The sequence below is a fragment of the Silene latifolia genome, unplaced genomic scaffold (genome assembly GCF_048544455.1).
Source record: "Silene latifolia isolate original U9 population unplaced genomic scaffold, ASM4854445v1 scaffold_306, whole genome shotgun sequence".
Classification (NCBI taxonomy): Eukaryota; Viridiplantae; Streptophyta; class Magnoliopsida; order Caryophyllales; family Caryophyllaceae; genus Silene; species Silene latifolia.
Window position 1 is genome coordinate 100,382 of NW_027413242.1, and position 16,007 is coordinate 116,388.

The window sequence follows — 16,007 nt, forward strand, 5'->3', positions numbered from 1 at the left end:
AGAATTATCCAGGAACATTCCGAACATTCGACTCGGGATTTAACACTATCGAAAATGGAGACGGTTTTTGACCCGGACCGAATGCACTCTAATCATCAAAACGACCGATCAGACGCAGATGACAACTAAGAGGTTGACATTAATATTTGAGCAATCACTTGACGATAATCTTACGAATTGTCACAAATCGTTCCGCGGATCAAACATGCGGCCCAATCATCACCGGGTGGTTTGCGAGAGGTGCAGAAACGAGGTGTCTACAGAGCCCCCACTTTGACTGAGGCTTGGACAAGGCGAAAGTCAAAGTATAGCCATCAGGTCAATCGAAGATTACAACCTGACGACTATGGCGACGCGAGGCGACTCAAGGGGTCTGAGCCAAGGACCTGTCGTCGGGAACATTTTAGAGTCTGTCGACTATCGGGGAGGGTCGTTTAAAGTCCATTAGACTACGTAAGGGAGCTCGCCAGCCATAAGAGGAGATCATACCTGAGACTTAACTGAACTTTGCGGGGAAACAAGAAATATTGAAAGCAGCAGGACGTCGGTAGAAACTGCTGGGGAATCTGCTTGCGTTGGTCTCAAGCGAACTCTGGCGAAATTTGGAGGCTGAATCCGTTTGCGTTGGTCTCAAGCGAACTCTTACTGGGGTGATGAAATGACTTCGGGGGAATCTGCTTGTCTCTGTCCTCAAGCAAACTCTCGTTGGAGTGATTATATTGACGACTAGGAACATCTTGATCGTCATGGGAGAAACTTCGAGTGAGCAAGATCGCAAAATACTACTGCTATTTGGATAAAATAAATTGAGCGATCATGCAAAAATCTTGCTGCGCGGGATAAAATGGGTTTAGACAATACTGCAAAATATTGTCGCGCTGGGTAAAACGCGGGCCGAGACGAAAGAAAATCGTCGAAACGGACCAAAATGGTAAAAAAAACTTAGAAGAGGCGCACCAAAGATGGGCCCGCAAATAACGAACTCATAACGAACTTTTGAAAATTCGTATAGAGGGAACAAAAGGAAGAGGCGCAGCAAGAGCTGCGTCTCTTGGAAGAGGCGCAGCGCCTGCTGCGTCTTTTCCCCAATTTGGCAATTCTTGCGTAAAAACGCGAAATCAGAAAGGTTTATGTTTCATTATTCGAAACTCATTTTCTTCAATTTCTCTCTCAAATCTTCACCATTTCCGTCTAGGTTGGATTCAAAAGCTTGCTTTAAATATGACTAATCGAGGTATGTGTCTTAATCTTGCATTAATCATCCATATTTGTCGAATTTCTAGTCGCAATAATTAGGGTTTTCGACCCATTTGATCGAAAATTTGGGGCTTTTCCCCCAAATGGATTTGTCTTGCCAAATTGATGCTAGGAATGGATAATAGGTAATGTTAGGAACATAACCATGTATTTGCTTTGAATTTTCATCGAGTTTTGAGCCCTTGAGCGAATTTTGAGACGGTTTCACAGCTAGACCGCTAATGGCTTCGAGAAATGGCCTTAGGATTGCCCATTTGTGATGAAAATTGATATTTGGGACCCTTGGATGATGGGTAAACTTTCTGTCATCTTGGAATTTTGGTTTGTGACAACTTTTTCAGGACACTCTTCTAGGGCATAACCGCCATTGTAGCGAAATGCTGCCGAATTTTCGACTTGAACCCGGAACCAGGCTTTGACTCGGACTTGACTTGACCCCATTTGTCACATGAGTGATTGGGTTGGCGAGAATATGGCCAAGGATGGCCAGAAATGGGGAGTTCCCGGGCCTTGGAGGCTCGAAAATTTCTTAACAAAGGCTTGTCGTCACGTGACGCGGCCTGAATTCACTTTAATGCTGCAGGCGATGATGCTTCTACTTCTGGGAGGACTCCCATGGATATAGACGCTGCTACTATCGAGGAGGCTTTGGAGCAGGCCTTCACCGCTGCGGTGATGGCTGCTGCAGACGAGGTTCCCGAGGGGGAGGCCGCTGATGAGGAGGAGATTCCGAGACGGGCCCACCTCGGACGAGGGGGTCGTCACCGAGGGAGCTCCGCGTGGCCGAGACCGGGAGAGTAGGCACCTTGTGTGGGCTGCAGAGGGTCATTTGTCCTACAGGACAGTGAAGAGCTTGGTAAATAGGAATTCCCTAACTCATTACCTACCCCTTTCTATTTTTGTTTAGTTTACTTTCCAATTTACTCAAAACTAAAGATAGCTTTATTTCGAATCATAACAGGAGGCTGGGAACATCCGGTCGTTCTCGGGGTATACGACGGCGATGGAGCACTACGAGCTGTCGCTTCGGCGGAGGAGAGAGCCATGATCGAGCGTGGAGCGTTCGGTCCTCTGGTTCAGGTCTGGAGGGATATCGTGAAGAGGAAGTTGCGGGCCAACCTTAGCCTGGTTCGCGCTTTCTTGGATCGATTTTGGGATACGACTTCCACGTTTCACTTGCCTTTTGGTGAGGTGGGAGTCACCTTGGAGGACTACGGCATGATTTTCGTGTCAGGTGCGGGGATCGAGGAGATGGTGTGGCCGGAGACCGGCATGAGGGCGGATTCGGCCGAGGCGAGGGAGGTTGATCGGTGGAACCTCGTCGCCGAAGGCTGTTGCAGGTGCCGGGTTTGGTACCCAGTACCTATGTTCGAGATTACTTTGCGGGGAAGACCCCAACATCGGTGGTGATCGATGGGAGGGAGATGCTCCTCCTCCTTGTACAGCTGAGCAGAGGGCTCGTCTTTGGCTTTGGTGGTTCTTGTCTTCGATTTACCTCGGAGACAAGGGTGAGAGGCTGTCGACGAAGCTTCTCCCCTTTCTTTCTGACTTGAGTTCCCTAGGGCGTTGGGACGGGTCATGCTGGTTTTGCGGTCCTCATCCGCTTTATGAGGGCCATGGTTCGTCCGGAGTTGATGGAGAAGGGGACTTCTCCCGGCGCCCGTCGGACAGGCTCGTTGGAGGTATGAACCTTCCTTTAGATCAAAGTAAATTCTTTTCTTCGTTGAATCACGAAAGATCGTCATTGATTATTATGCTTTGCAGGCGTGGGTGTACTCTTACTTTCCGGGCCTTGCGCCCAAGAGGACGGAGCCACTGGAGAGGGCCTACCCTGTGGTGAGGGACTGGGTCATGTGCCGGACGAAGAGCAAGCGCTCTTCTCACAACGTCTACCGGCGAGATGTGAACGCTCTTCAGCCGAGCAGCGTGAGTATCCTATTTGTATGCGCTTATTCTTCTCATGACCTTTTGCCTTCATATCATCGCAGTGGGTGCCCAGACCTTGGGCGGAGTATGCCAGAGCGCCTCCTTTTGTCGCTGAGGTCCTTCGACCTAGGAGCTCGAGCCGGCTGCTGTTGTGGACGTCGATGGGTCCTGTGTGGTATCTGGGCGAGCGGTTAGCTCGTCAGTGCTTTCGGGGCGCGTTGACGGTTCCCGTCGATCCTCCTAGACGATGTTTAGGGAGCCTTCGAGGCTGAGAGGGAGGCGGACTTGGCTGGTGCCAGTGGCGACGACCTTCTTCTCCCTGACGAGGATTACTCGGCGTTCCTTTACGGGAGGTTGGCGTATTGGCCGGTAGTGGTGAGTATCTTTTGCTTCTTGTTGGATTTTGATTTTCGAGAATCGCGACGAAAGATCATCGATTAACGAGATCCATTTGTCTTCGTAGAAGGTTGAGGCGGCGGGCATCGAGCCCCCAGAGTACCCCGAGACCCTCGAGTACACTGATGCTACTGGGAGGACGACGATCTCCGAGCTGCGTGACTTTGACGTGGCTGTGACGGATGCTGGCCTAGATGACTGGCATCATCTGATTCGGAGGGTGAGTTCTTATCTTATGCAGTTTTCGTGTAAGAACACATTTGATTGAACTTGTTCAGTTTACTGAAAATTCTTTTGAAATGCAGGTCGCGCCATCTCGGTTTGTGGCACTATGGAGGGTGGCCAATCGGCTACGAGCTATGGCCATCGAGGCACTCGTCGGCGGTCGAGGTCGTCAGGTATGAACCTCATTTGTTTTTCCTTGATTTTTGGTTATTCAGTTTTGTTTGAATTGATTGACATGAGCCAATTTCTTGTTGTCCACAGGCCGATCGTGAGCTGGAGCGAGAGTTGACCCAGTCTCGGGAGGAGACGGCTCGTTTGTCGAGGGAGCTCGAGTTTCGGGATGCCGAGATCGCCGCTCTTATGGCGAGGGTTGCTGAGTTGGAGGGTGCCCAGCAGTAGTCTGCTTGGTTTTGATTTTGAACCCTTTTTTTTTTTTTTTTTTTGGATTTGTTTGGGGCGAAGCCCCCAGTTGCACATTTGAACTTGTTTGGGGCGAAGCCCCCAGTTGCACATTTGAACTTGTTTGGGGCGAAGCCCCCAGTTTGCTTGTATATTTGCTTTTTGTTGTATATACGACGGCCTGAGTGCCTTTTTATTGCTGGGTTGCGTTATTTGTACCTGCAGGTTAGCTTTTGGACAGGTTTGGTAGACAACGGTTTACACCGTCATGCTGCCGAAATTTACATAGACAAATCACGTAAAACATATTTTTATATACACATAAGGCCTTTAATTAGTGCAAAATGAGACTCGAAAGGATGTGAAAATGCAAAAAATTTTGTCGGAAATGACCGGACGGTAGGGAGGGTTACCCCCGAAAAAAAAGAAAAAGAGAAATCTATAAGTTAGAAAATAGAAATTAAGAAAATGAAACGACTAGGTAAATGTTGAAATAAAAAAGAATTAAAATGAAAAGTAAATATAAAAGTGTGAGAAAAAATGGCGGAAAATGTCGATGTCGCCTCGAAATGCGCGCTTGTGGATTAAGGAAAACCTGAAGCATGGTAAATTTCTCGGATTTACCAAAATAAAATCCCGTAGGAATAGGAAATTATTCGCTTATAGAATTAGGAAAGATCCAAACGCGGAAATCACAGAAATAAGGCTGGGGAAGAGGCGCAGCATGAGCTGCGTCCCTTTGAAGAGGCGCAGCAAGTGCCGCGCCTGTTCCCCAGTGTCTGGTTCGACGGATTTTTGGAAACAAAGCGATTAGTATAAATAGAAGCGTCGACGAAGCTTTAAATCATATAATTCTTCCGTCTCTTCTTCGTCGATTCACACATAAAAACTCCTAAAAAATTTTCAAGAGAAAATTATCATCATGAATACCCTAGAGATTCGCTTGAAGGAATGGACTAATGAGTTTTCGAACATTGAGAAACATGACATGGGTGCTTATAACCTTGGATCTTTGTTGAGTTTGAAACTCATTAAGGTTGTAAAACCGTTCTTGGACGCTTGCCTTGATTATTGGGACCCAAATTACCATGTTTTTGCGTTCCCGGGAGGTGATATTTGTCCTTTTAGGAGGAAATTTCGCTATTGGGGGTGGGACCCCGAACATTTACCTGCCATCCCTTCTACTGCTCAGGGGTATAAGAGCAAGTTTAGAGATTTGCTTGGACTTACTAGACTTGAGGTAGATCGCCTTGTTACTCCGAAGGGCGTGAGGATGCTAGATTTTATAGACCGATTCATCAACAGGGCCGACCCTACTGTCTCTTATGTTGCTAGGAGGAGAGCATTTGGCTTCTGTTTGCTTCATGTTTATGTCTTTCAGGGACATGTTGATGAAGATTTGAGAGGTGATCCTCGTCTATTGGGTCTTATTGAGCAAATGGAGCTGCGCAGGAGCCCAGCTTGTCTATGTTTGGGGGAGATCATCTTGGGCTTGGACAATAGGAAATCCAACCGCGATCTTCCATTTTTGGGGAGTCCCGTTATCCTACAGGTAAAAGACACCTTTCTTTCTTTCTCTCTTTTTTTTTTCGTTTTTTCGTTTTTTTTTTTTTTTTTTTTTTTTTTTTTTTTTTTTTTTTTTTTTTGTTCGTTTCGTTTTTTGTTTTTTTTTTGTTTGGGTGTCTAATACCTGTTTTTGGTAGGTTTGGCTTATGGAACGGCTCCGATTGCTCGAGCCCCCAGTTCATGCACTTTCCTATCATGCCCGTATGATTTCGATGAGGACACTGTCAGACATGGTGGACTTCACCCGGTCTCGCGATTATTGGAAGAACAAGTCAAGAATGATGATGGCCCGCCGATCGGATGGGTCGTTCGTGGTGGCACCTCAAGTCCATCCTTTGGAGTGTCTTCTTTGGATTCTACTAGGTCCGCGCGCATTCCTGGTTTGGAGTTTATGGTGTGCATCTTTCCTGAGAGATTGATGAGGCAAGTCGGGTTGAAGCAGGTGATCCCTAGGCTTGACACCGTTCCGCAGACTGCTATGGCGCTTACTACAGAGAGTAGAAGAGAGTGGGCTATGAAGTGGGCCCAAAGAAACATGTGGTTCTTGAACTTCTCCTCCAATGCCTTGTGGGTGTCAGACTCTTATCTGATGTGAAGGAAGGCTTCAACTTCGGAAGAGCGAAAAGATCGAGGAAGCGCGAGCCGTTGACTACAAGGTGCGCGAGGGAGAGAAAGAGAAGGAGAAGCATCTGACTGAAGGAGAAGAAGAAGCCGGGTTTCAAGTCATTCATCCTTCGAAGAAATCGAAGACTACTCCTGTCGCAGAGATGGTGGTTGGCAAGAATGGAAAAGTCAGGCCTCGAGAAAGACCGTTGGTGATTAGGTCTGAAGTGGTGCAAGAGCGCCCGGCTCGAGGTCGTGACAAGAAATATGACAAGAACGACAAGGGCAAAGGCAAGATGGAGGAATAGCCCAAGTCTTATTTATTATTTGATTATTATTATTATTGCTGTAATAAGAAGGAGGGATTTTTAGAATCCTAGCCTAGTCTATCTTTATTATTTGTCGTATTATTATTATCAGAAATTGAATGAAATAAAAAAGGGTTAAGTGGTTATGAAACCGTTGTGATTTTCTTTAATTATTCTTGTCGAATTTCAAATGCAATGCAAATGTCCTTCTATTTACATTTTAAATATAATGGTGGGTTGAATCCCGTGAAGGATTGCCTACGTATTCACTTTTAAGAAAGCGAAATCAAACCCTTGCGCGTAGTTCGAGTAAATGTAAAAGAATAATTGTTCGAAGCAAGAGCTTGTTAATGAACATAGAAAATAAGCATGAGCCTTTGCTTACTCGGGAGGTGCGAATTTAGTTTGTTTGATGATATGAGGATGACAAGTTTGCCAAGATGCACGAGCATAGTGACATTCAAATGGGCCAGGGGCCGTTTATTTAGTGCCACAAGAGCGACACGTAGGTTTACGCGAGGCGCGTTTTTGTCCCTATTCTAGGCATAGTATCGTTTCAGTTGGTCGAGATTTGTGGGGTTTGAGAACTCGTTCCCATCTAGGTCTGTTATTCTAACCGCACCCCCTGGGAGTATTGATTTGACTAGATATGGTCCGGCCCAGTTAGGTTTGAACTTTCCCCTTGGGTCGACAGGTAAAAGAGCTCTGACCGATTTGAGAACTAAATCTCCTTCTTTGATGTTTCGTGGCCTAACCCTTTTGTTGAAAGCTCGTTTGATACGTGCTTGATATGTTTGGACATTATGTAAGGCACGAAGCCTACGTTCATCCAGGAGGATGAGTTCTTCGTATCTATCCCTCTTCCAATCGGCCTCTGGGATTTGACTCTCTAGTAGGATGCGCAGGGATGGTATTTCTAGCTCGACTGGTTGTACGGCTTCCATGCCGTAAGTCAAATAGAAAGGAGTAGCCCCAGTGGGCGCCCCCGACGGATGTTCGATACCCCACAAAGCGAAGGGTATTTTGCTTGGCCAATCTCTATAATTGTCAGTCATTTTCTTGAGGATTGTGACGACATTCTTGTTAGCCGCTTCTACCGCGCCGTTAGTCTGTGGTCTATAGGGCGAAGAGTGGTGATGCTTGATCTTGTATTTGGCTAGCAATTGTTCGGTTTCGGCTTGGAAGTGGGACCCATTATCACTGATGATCTCATGTGGGCAACCATATCGACAGATGATGTTATTTTGGATGAATTTGGCTACATTTTTGGCCGTAAGAGCGGTGTAGGAAGCCGTTTCTACCCATTTGGTGAAGTAGTCAATTGCTACTAGAATGAAACAGTGACCTCCTGTTCCGGATGGGGTTATTTTCCCAATTATGTCAATTCCCCATGCGGAGAATGGCCAAGGAGATGTCATCGTATAGATCAACGAAGGAGGGACATGTTGTACATTCCCGAAGATTTGGCAATTGTGGCAATGTCTCACATATTTGATGCAATCGGATTCCGTTGTGGTCCAATAGTACCCTAGACGTGTGATTTTCTTTGCCATCATAGGTCCACTCATGTGAGGACCGCATTCTCCGTCGTGGACTTCTTCCATCACCTTTCGTGCCTGTGAATGATCAAGGCAACGTAGGATTACACCAAGAGGTGTCCTTTTGTATAATTCTCCTTGCATGAGAACGTATTGTGAAGACAATAGGCGTATAGCTCGTTGTCCCCTCTTGTCCATATCTGGTGGATAGGTACCATTAAGCTTGAAGTTCAGGATTGCTTGGAACCGGGGTTCTGTGCGATTTCTTCTTCATCGGTAATTTGATGGACATAAGCGAAGCGGCCCGACCGTCGTTCGATACACAAAGGCATTTCTACCATGTAATCTGGCATGTTTATCAAAGATGCAAGTTTCGCAAGAGCGTCTGCAAATTGATTTTCTTCTCGAGGTAGGTGTAAGTAGGTTACGTGATCAAAGAATTGAGCGACTTGGTCTATCCTAGCCTGATAGGGTGCTAGGCTTTCACTTCGGATTTTCCAGGATCCCGTAACCTGGTTGATGATTAGTGACGAATCTCCATGCACTCGGAGGTTTTTGATGCCTAAGCTTACTGCCGCTTGTAGTCCAATTAGACAAGCCTCATACTCAGCGGCGTTGTTTGTCACCTCGAAGTCGAGTTTGACAAAGAATCGGTGTATGCTCACCTTCGGAGAAATGAGCAACACTCCTATTCCAAATCCTCTTAGGTTTGATGCTCCATCAAAGTATAGGTCCCAGGAGTCTACATCTGTTTGAAGTATATCCTCGTCGGGAAATGACCAAGTATCTATGGTTTGTGCGTCGTCGATGGGATTTTCTGCGAAGAATTCGGCGACGGCGCGACCCTTTATTACTTTCAGTGGTACATATTTGAGGTCAAATTCCGAGAGCATCATGGTCCATCTTGCCAGGCGTCCGTTGAGGACGGGTTTCTCAAGAGGTATTTGATGGATCCATTTTGGAGAATATCTTGACGGAGTAGCTAAGCATGTAGTGACGTAGCTTCTTTGTTGCCCACACAAGAGCGAGGCATGTCTTTTCGAGTTGTGAGTATTTGCACTCGTATTCCAAGAACTTCTTACTTAGATAGTAAATAGCTCTTTCTTCACTTCCTACGGTTTGAGCTAGCATTGCGCCCATGGCGGTTTTCGGTTGCCATCGTGAGATACAAACCAAGAGGTTGATCTTGTTGTGGTGGCATGAGCACTGGTGGTTTAGCCAATATCTCCTTGATTCGGTCGAATGCCTTTTGACAATCATCATCCCACATGGTGTGGTCTGTTTTCTTGAGTTTCTTGAAGATAGGCTCGCAAATCATCGTAAGTTTCGATATGAATCGACTTATGTATTGAACTTTTCCCAGGAATCCTCTAACTTCTTTTTCTGTTTGGGGTTGTGGCATTTCGATCAGAGCTTTGATTTTGGAAGGATCTATTTCTATACCTCGTTGGCTAACGACGTATCCTAGGAGTTTACCAGACGTCACCCCAAATGTGCATTTCTGAGGATTGAGTCTCATGTTGTACTTCCGTAGCCTTGCGAAGAACTTGCGAAGGTTCGCAATATGTCCCTCTCTCTCCTTGGACTTGACGATCATATCATCTACATGTACCTCAACTTCTTTGTGCATCATGTCGTGTAAGAGTGTAGTTGCGGTGCGTTGGTATGTAGCTCCGGCGTTGATCAATCCGAACGGCATTACTGTATAGCAATAGGTTCCCCATTGGGTGACGAACGCGGTCTTATGCATATCTTCCATGGCCATCTTGATTTGGTTATAACCCGCATACCCATCCATGAAGGATAGTAATGCGTGGTCTGCAGTATTATCCACCAATATGTCAATGTGAGGCAGAGGGAAGTCATCTTTTGGACTCGCTTTGTTCAAATCCCTAAAGTCAACACAAACTCGGATTCTCCCATCCTTTTTGGGTACGGGTACTATGTTAGCTACCCAAATGAATACTCGGAAACTTTGATGAACCCGGCTTTGAATTGCTTATCCACTTCTTCTTTAATCTTTAGAGCCCACTGCTCTCATTCGTCTGAGCTTTCATTTCACGGTGCTTCAAAACCTGGCTTAATCGGAATTCTATGTTCGGCAATATCCCTATCGATCCCTGGCATGTCTTTGTAGGACCAAGCGAAGACGTCTTTGAATTCATTTAGGAGGTCTATGAGGTCGGCCCGTTCGGTAGAGCTCAAGGTAGTCCCTATCCTAAGTTCTTTGGGTTCTAGTTCGGTTCCTACATTGATAGGTTCGGTGTCGATCGACATCGGTCCCCCTTCCCTTTCCCCGTAATATTTCTTTGGCTACGTAGGGAGGTATTTCGGTCAAGTCCGGGTCTTGGTCATCCTCAGTATCATCATAAACAGAATTGCACTCAAGATAACGCAAAGAGTAAGCGTAACTCGATTTATTCATATTAAAATTTGAGTAAAGTTGAAACAAAGAAGCCAACTGATCCATGGTCGGTGGTGTAAAGGAACATGAATTGGGGCATTTCCCGAACTACGTGACTACTCGATGCTAGGCTAGGAGAAACGAAGGGAGTGGGGATGACCACAGGAGTAGACTCTCTAATGACTTCTCTAGACTCCGACTCTGACTCCGACTCCGACTCGAACTCGTCGTCCCTCCGGTTCTCCTTTGAACATCTCTCCTTCTCCAAAGAGTGAGCTTGAAGAGTCTTCCTTGATTGTTGGTCCATTTGATTGATTTTCTCCATCCTTTCGTTTGTTTTGTGTCGATTTCGTGATCAACGCGGTGGGGTTGAAGCGATCGTCTGAAGTATCATAGTAATGATCTCATCTGCGCGCCCTAATGAATCGGTCCTCTCCAAATAATAGGCTAACGGCTTGTTCGTCAAAGCAAGGTGCTTGACGGGTTTTGACGGTAGGAACCGTTTCTGGAGGAATGAAATAGCAATCGTGAAAGATCTCGATTCCGGCTAACTTCCTCTCAAGGTAATGCCAAGGTTCGGGAAACCCGTGAAAGAGTTCTGAACTTCCTTCTTGAACGAAGTATCCATTTAAGGTGGGGAGATATGGCCTCATTTGGACTCCTACATACTTGCGATTTTGGACTTGGGCGAGCATTTCGAGAACTTCTTCAGCCGTGGGTTTGTACCCTAGTCCAAGTGGTATTCTCGATGAGTTGCCTTTCTTGTATGGCGTGAAGGTGTTCTTCCGAATCGGGTTCAAAGGCATTCCAGGGAAGTATCCCTGATTTTTGAGTATGTGGTTGACCACCAAGTTAGAGTAGGGATTATAGTATAAGGGTGCCAACTCACTTTCTATGACATTTACACTTTGGAAGCCCCCAAGTTCGTATATGGGATCCGTAGGGACTTGATTGCTTGATTGTTTCTCAATTATTGCTTTGATAGGCGACGAAGTGATCGTCACAACTTTGTCATTGAGTGGGATCTTGATCTTTTGGTGAAGGGTGGATGTTACTGCTTTGGAAGCATGAATCCAAGGCCTTCCCAGAAGTATGTTGAATGAAGCTTCGATGTCCACTATTTGGAAGTTGACCTTTCGCTCGATTGGTCTCGTGGCTATGGTTAGGCTAGCGAGTCCAACCACCTTTCGTCGTGTACCGTCGTATGCACGTACACCTTGATTGGTGGGAGTCCAATCCGACTCTTTCATGCCTAGTTTGTATGCCGTTTTGAGGGGTATGACGTTGATCATGAGCCATCATCTACCAAAGTCATTGGCACATTCTTCTTTAGACAAATGACGGTGATGTATAGAGCGAGGTTGTGACTAGCGCCAAAAGGTGGCAAGTCTTCATCTGAGAAGGTAATAGGATTACTTAACCTCGGTGATTCTTGGAAGACCAAGTTGACTACATCTTCGGGAGTAGAGTTATGCGCTACACTCAGTTTGGCCAAAGCTTGCAGTAAAGCTTGGCGATGCGGGAATGAGCTTGCCACTAGTTGCCAGACTGAAAGATCAGCCTTGGTTTTCTGTAATTGCTTGAGCAAATGATCGGTGGGGTCGTCTTCGTTGTCATTTGGTGTGATGACATTGGTTGGACCGTTTTGAGTAGTGCTTTGGTACGGACGACCCGAGCGAGTTAGGTGATCCACATCTTGGTCTTCGCCATTTTGGACTATTTCTTTGACTAAGGAGTTTTCGATGAGATACTCATCCTCGTCGTCATCGGCCCAAACCCCATTGATTGCAGCTAGTTCCTTCATCCTCATGATGTCACTTTCTAGTTGTATGATTTGATTGACTAGCTTGTCGACCACGGCGACTACTTCTTGCATGGTGGCGTTTTGAGAGAAGGTCAATGGTACGCGCTCTTTAGGCGTTGCCTTAGGATCACGTAAGTTTGTTACCATATTTTCTAGTTCCCACACTTGTCTATCTACACTCCTTGCCCATGCGATGAAGTCGGAAATGGTAGGGGAGATGGTAGAGTAGAGTCTTTCTTTCTCAATTGCATGAATTTCATTTTCGGTGGGAGAAATGAGATGTGAGCAATCTAAGGTAGATTCGTCACTTGTAATCACTAGAACTCCAAGAGGATTCTGAGTGTTGTTAGGTTTACCTCCTGGTGGAATTGGAAGTCGACCGTCTTCAATCATATCCTGAAGCACGTGTTTCAACTTGTAGCATTTTTCTGTGTCATGCCCCTTGCCCCTATGGTATTCACAGTAGGAACTTTCATCCCAGAATTTGGACTTCCTTTCAGGTTCGGGAGTAGGCCCAATGGGTTGGAGTTTACCTTGCTTCATTAGTCTTTTTAGAGCGTTGGAGTATGTATCCCCAAGGTTTGTGAACTTCCTTGGTGGGCTAGTTTTCTTGGATGGCTCGAGAAGGTTAACTTCGTCGGTCTTGCTAGTAGAGCCGTATGAACGACTTGTGGACCCTTGGTACCCTCGACCTACCGTTTTGGACAAGAGTCCTTTACGGATGTCGTCTTCAATTCGTGTCCCTAGTACAGTTAAGTCTTTGAAGGTTTTGATGTTTTGATATCTCAAGTGGTTGGCATATATGGGCTTGAGATTATCCACGAACTTCTCCACAAGAGTGGCCTCATCCGGGCGTTCAACTAGTTGGGTACTAGTCTTCCTCCACCTACTTAGGAAGTCGGTGAATCCTTCTTTGTCATTTTGGGTAAGAACCTCTAGAGTGCGCATGTTGACTTGGATCTCGGCATTATCCGCGTATTGTTTCGAGAACTCGATGGCGGCGTCCTCCCAAGTAGCGACCTTTTTGTGATCTAAAGTGTAGAACCATTGCTTTGGGATGGTGTCGAGAGATGAAGGAAAGATCCTTAAGAACATCTCGGGTTTGATGCCTTTGATAGACATGTAGTCCTTGAAGGCGCGGATGTGGTTCAAAGGATTCTCTTGTCCTTTAAACTTAGGGATATCCGTCATGCTAAAGTTAGTGGGCAATTTGGAATTGACGGCTTCATACTTACGATTGTTCTCCCTGTAAATGTCATTCCCCTTAAGGTACATCAATTGCTCCTCTAGGTATTGGAGTCTTTTCTCGGCTGTAGTTGTCCCTTGGAGAGGACTCTCATCTTTAGACTCGTCATCAGAAAATTGTAGTACTTCTTTTTCAGGAGGAGGTAACTTTCCCTCTACATCAAAGATGCGGCCTTCGATAAGTTCGAGGCGGTCATAGGTTTGTTATTGAGTGATTTGCATTTGGGCTATCGCGGCTAGGATTCGATCACTATTTTCTTGAATTTGCTGGAGGTTTGTTTCATCACTTGACCCAGGCATCTTTGGAAACTGGATAAGAGATCGACGACGAATCAAAACACGATCGACCATTCTATCACACTTGCTAAAAGAGGAAAAGTTTTGACTCGTGAAGTGGGTGTGTGCCACTTGTGTTGAGTGAGTTTTGAAAAAAGACAAGGTCTTTGAAAATGTGTGTCCTAGCCAACTGTAGTGTAGTTGTAGGAGTGGACTCGAGGTGAGGTTTGAAATGGGCTTGTGGCCCGAATTTTGACACGACAAACGGACAGAGTTTTGACCGGATTTTGCGCTAATTAAAGGTCCCTTTTTCGAAATTCTTGATTGAAATTGGGTTTTGATTTTTTTGAAAATTTGTCATGATTTGTTTTGAAATGGTGATCACGTAAGGTTTACATATTTATACAAGCATTATAACGGGATGCTGAGTGCATTTAGAAGGGTTTTGGTTTAAAGGGTGGGTTGCCATACCGAACCATCAAACCCGAAGTCTGTGGAGAGGCTCGTGCCAAACAAGAGTAAGGCCGATTCCTAGTCCATTTCCTCAAGTAGTGAAGGCCCTTGATACAAACAAGAGTAAGCATCATGGTATGGATGACGTCAATCGCTATCCATCCTTAGGCCCAAATAAGAATTAGGACCGTTTAGACGGGACAATTGGTCGAATGGGTTGGGTTGGGCCTAGGAAGGCCGAATTAAACGGTCTAGGAAGACCGAGTTATGAAAAAACCGACAATTGTCTTGTACAAACTTATTCCCTAACCTTGTTCAAGTTTCACCCTTGCTACACGTAAGTGTATTTCCCAATGAGTCGCCAAACCGTGGATGAGCGGGCCGCCACGGGGCGCTTGGTGAGGGGGCTCGAAAAACAAGCGTTTGCATTTTGTATGGAGTCGCCACCAATTTTTATGGGAAATTGGAACCGTTCGAATACCTCGTGTCATGTCAAGACACAAAGTAGTGACATGAACACTAAGCAATCGTTACCCTTAGCATTCTATGTCTAGAATGACTCTCGTGGATGCCAATGAACACGGGTGCTCACGGAGATCCGGGAGTAAGGGTGAGGGTACGTATTAGGAAGCTCTTTTGATCGAACACCTAATCCCGCCCGCCTCGATAGCGGCCTCTACTAATGATTAGGGAAGTTGTCTATACTCGATATATCGTCGGCTATATGCATGCAATGCAACATTCATAGATTAATCCTAGCATGTGAGAATTAGGCTAAGTCGGTGAACAATTAATTAGGCATGCAATTGGGTCGAAGTTGGAATTTAAGTCAATTTACATGTGAAAACATACAAGAAATAGGATAAATATAATAAAAGAAAATTACAATAATGAAAATTACATTAATTACATTGGAATAGGCGATTTATGTCGAAAATACCTTTAAAACGGATGATTTAAGAAAAAGGAACGAAAGAATAAAAGAAATAAATAACGAACAGAAATTAGCGATATTACGAATATTAGTTGATTAATACGTAAACTAATTAAACTACGTCAAGGCAGAAAAGGAGTTCAGGGACGTAACTCATCTCGAACAGCGCAAAGTAATCGCGCCCTTTGGAAGAGGCGCAAATTTGCGCGTCTGTTCAAGGGTGAGTTCGGGCTGTGAAGCCGAATCGCAAACCGTTAATGTTAATTGGTTAATTTAAGGATCGATTAAATTATCTACTCGGATGAAAGTAATTAATGGATTATTTACATGCTATTAGGGTCATAAAAACAGTAAAACATGAATGAGACGGAAATAAACGGACTAATTATGTGAAGGGTCGATGTTAATGAATAAATCCTCTATAAACAAACTAAACGAATTAATTCAAACATGATGAATGTGACGAATTAATGACGAAACAGATGAAAATATATCAATGACGAATCTCAGAAACCCAATATGAACAGATTGAACTTCTAAAATCCGGGTTTGAATATTAATGACGAAAACCCGTAAATATTGATTATTTAGGATTTAAGTCGGAACAATGATGAATTAAACATGTTAATGATGATAAATTATAATACATATGAATTATTAAACTATCATGATG